The 4,407-nt window shown below is 40.2% G+C and overlaps 1 protein-coding gene across 1 annotated transcript in view; it reads right to left on the reverse strand.

Moving 5' to 3' along the window:
* Nucleotides 1-4,141, reverse strand: part of gcgrb (glucagon receptor b) — a gene marked incomplete at its 3' end in the record, with an annotated part of 46,007 nt that extends 41,866 nt beyond the window's left edge. The window contains exon 1 of the mRNA XM_084391035.1: nucleotides 3,952-4,141. The remainder of the gene's footprint in view (nucleotides 1-3,951) is intronic.
* Nucleotides 4,142-4,407: the final 266 nt, after the last annotated feature.

The following is a 4,407-nucleotide window of genomic DNA, read 5'->3' on the forward strand; positions in this document are numbered from 1 at the left end:
GTTCCTGTGGGCGGAGGTTACGGTTCTAGTGACATCATTAAAGCAGGATGTAGAGGGGTGTAGTCCAATCCAGCCGTTTTTTGTAGTCAACTTCTGTTAAATAAAATATCTCGCTTGGCATTGAACTTTGAGCTTTATAATTTTACAGATATTATTTATACTCTAACAACAACATTACACACTAACTAAAGTTTGAAACATGGGATCACGAAGAACGGGACCTTTAAACAAACACATGCACACAAAAACACTCACACACACACACACACACACTCAAACAAACACAAAAAAACACACTCAAACACACATACACTCTCTTTCTCTCTCTCTCTCTCTCTCACACACACACACACACACACACACACACACACACACACACACACTCAGACACACTCAAACAAACACACAAAAACACTAAAACACAAACACACGTACTCAAACACACACACTCTCTCTCTCTCACACACACACACACACTTCTACATGTCTATAAAACACACACACAGATGGAGAAACAGTAATTCATTCAGTAATGGTTATTTCCACTTTTCTATCAATAGACTCAATTAGGCGAAATAAACTAAAGGGGATTTTACATCATGGCAGAGAAGGGAAAATAGCACAAAAATAACTTAATTGACACAATGACACACACACACACACACACATAAATAGCTCGGTCTCTAAAGAATAATAAAGAAATAGTTTATTATTTTTAGGAGACCTTTTTCATCTGAAATTACAATTCTGTCATTATTTTTTACATTCAGGAAATAATGTTTATTTCTTTCCACCAATGCCATTTTAGTATTGCTTCTCTAGTATGAACACACACTCCGCTTCACCACAGCCACCGGTGACATGAATAACGTGGATCTGTTTCTTACACTGAGCTATCATACGACTTTTGCACACATATGATGTGGACCATGAAATATTGACATATTCAATGGAGGAAAGTATTCCTTTAAATAAATCAGTGAACAAGCTCCTTATTCTTCTTAATCCTAGGGCTGGGCGATCTGATGATTTTATACCGTGATCGATCTTGAAGACGTCACATGATCTACTTTTCAAGCTCAGATCTTTTATATCCTCGTAATAGTGTTAAAATCCAGCGATGACTGCCTACTAGATGACTGTGCTGACTGGCCGAATTATATTATGGGACTCTATCATGTGTCTTTCATGTGTTGTGATGCATTTGAAAAACAGTTCAACAGCAGAAGGGCTGTGCGAAATTTTAGTTTCGGTTTCGCTTTAGGCTTCCGACGATTATAAAAACATGATAATCAAGATAAAATGATCATTGTGCCGCATGCCGTTTCGTTCATTTTAAAGCGGTGAACTTTCGCCCTTCTTTAACTCTTTCCCCGCCAAAGACAGAATTTTCCATGTTTCCATTGTTTTACGGTAGGGGGCGCTATTACACATCTTCTGAGAGAGTACAGAATCTCCTGATCAAAACACATGTGAAGAAGAAGCAGAAACAAGTGATATCATATGTCATCAGATGCATATGATCATCAACATTCAACAGCATATAAATCAAAACTGCCTAATGTTTCTGAATGAAACGTCGATCCAGGACGAGTTTTAGGACTGTGAAGCATCAGGGGTGTTGATGGACTCGATCTACTCCATCTGTAGTGTTTGACAAAAACATGATTTGCTCAGCTTTTTTGCACAAAATGGTGCTTTTTTTAAACTTACTAGGGATGTTAACCGATGACCGTTTGACCGATGGTTGACCGTATCAACGTTAACCGATCAAAGTTGTCGGTAGTCTGTAAAAAAGAAAAAGAAAAAAAAGTTCTCTCTAAATTAGGCTATTATAGACAGTGGACTAAACGCTACTACAGTTAGCCATCTCATTCCAAGATCTTTTTGTGTGAAGTGAACAAATCCCTCACACTTAATTTTTCATAACTCGCCTGTTTGTACTTAATAAACCAATAAAAACATTTGGCGCGAGGTCACAGCGTTTGGGTTCGCGCGCTCACAAGGTTTGCGAAAAGTAAAGGCTACAGGCTAAAACACTCGAGGTTAGAGCCAGGGCAGACGACAGGATGAAGCGTGCAAAGAAAAGTAGTGTGTGGGACCATTTCACCAAGAAGAATGACACAGATGTAAGTTGCAACTTGTGTGATACTGTGCTTAAATACAGTAGTAGCACATCATCTATGATGTAAGGTGATGATGATCATCATCTTTCTTTATTATTGTTAGCACTATAAAGCACTAATAAAGATTTGCCCAATAATAAATAACAATAAATAATATCTAAACACTTGTAAGAGTGGTGTGGTTTCAGACCGTTGTTTGGTTTATTCTGGGACACACACACACACTTTACATGACACACAGTCCATCCCAGAACACCCAAACCCAGAGCAAATAATCTGCTAATGCAGAAACGCTCCTGTAACAATCCCAGGAGATTAGTAAGCATTATTTGAGCTCCAGTGCAGATATTAAAATATTGCTGATCATGTTCACTGCATCACATTCAAACACTCCAGGAATATAACGTCAATATTATCCTCCTGTAACGCTCCACTGTTTGCTTGAAGCTCTGGATGCCTGCTTCTAATTATGGATCAATTTGCAATACTAAACTGTCCCTCACACACACACACACACACACACACGTGCTCTGTTCATGGAGAAGCGACGTGTGCAGCCTCTCGAAGCAGAGCACACACACACACACAGGGGAATGAATGACCTCTGCATAAGATAAACACTTAAGCCAACATTTCCTTTAATGACCAGACAAGTGAACATCACCGGCCAGCGTGAAGAACTATCTCTGTGCAGACTGTTTACTGAAACTCACTATTTATTGTCATCAATGTACTGTAACAGTGTTCATCACTTGAACATCATGAACATCACAGTGACTGAGGGAAGATCTGGAGTCAGATGCACCAAAATAACTAAACAGAAAGCTCTGCTAACTAAACTATCACATGTTTGAACAATGCCACTCCTCTCAGAATAATACAGGACACTTTTTTTCCAAGTCATCTCAATGGAAAAAAGAGTCCCAATCACCCTGAATTCACACACACACACACACACACACACACACACACACACACACACACACACACACACACACACACACACACACACACTAACTCTCTCACACACACACACACACACACTAACTCACACACACACAAACTCTCTCTCTCACACACACACACACACACACACACACTCTCTATCTCTCTGACACACACACACACACATACACACAGACACTTAAGGTGCATTAAACACAAATGCATTTGTTTCCTTCAAGGGGCTTTTTCTAACTTAAAATTATTCATAAAATCACTTTTATTTGCATAGTAATTGATGATTTTTCAAAATTTTACACCCACCTTTCAATACATTTTTGTTTTTAAAATTACACATATTACCTTCTAATATGACTAGTAAATAATAATTTGCTCAAATCACAATGACAATCAAAAATGGTCAAGTATAGCCTCCTAAATCACGACTTTCCTGAATGCTTATCAGCCCACCACGCTGGATCTTCAAGAACAGGCAGAGATCTGAATATGGATTCATATTTTTCTGTTTTCTGAAACTAAACAGGATTATGTGGTTGAATGAGGTTCTTGTAATCCACTCTCATAGGCTAAACACCGTCGATGATAGTTTGACCGCCTCAACACAGTCAAACCCTCGTAAAGCGCAGGTCAGCTTTAACAAAAGCTCTAGTAAAGTAATTCAAACTAATATCTGAATGCGCGAAAATCTTTTATAAGTCTTTGAACGTGTTTCTAAGACAAATGAAATCGCCCCAGGTGGAGCAGGTGTTCGAGCGCGCGCGCGCAACGGGCTCCACGGTCGCGCGCGTCTTCAACGGACCACTTTCACGGATAAATAAACCCCAAAATATTGTCAGAAACGCTTCAAATCAGTCGTACTCACCCGAGGAGCGTCCAGTGCGTGGGCTTCATCCCTCAAACTGCTCATCTTCCTCAGTAAATCCAAGAGTTTGTTGAGCGCGCGCGTAATCCACCACAAACAAAACCAGATTGAAACTAGCGGATCAGTGGTGAGTAGAGAGGCTCGATAGTTTCGCTGTGTTTTGTCCCTCGTGTGCCGCTGTTCGCCGCAGCTGAGAGCAGAGCGCGCGAGGGGTCAGAGCCGTTACCGGGAGCCCGGTGTGACGTCACCGACCGCGGACGGCACGGTTACTACAGTTGAATGAGCGCGAGAGATCGATACCAGTTAAAATGTAATCAAGACTTCACTCAGCGAGCACGATCTTTTATGTAAGTGAGGAGAGCAAAATAAAGTCATCTGTGACATATTATACCCAGATATTCTTCATACAGTGACTACCAGTAACATTTATAAAAATCTGGGCCCAAAAATGATTCA

Source organism: Rutilus rutilus (assembly GCF_951802725.1).
Source record: "Rutilus rutilus genome assembly, chromosome: 2".
Taxonomy (NCBI): Eukaryota; Metazoa; Chordata; class Actinopteri; order Cypriniformes; family Leuciscidae; genus Rutilus; species Rutilus rutilus.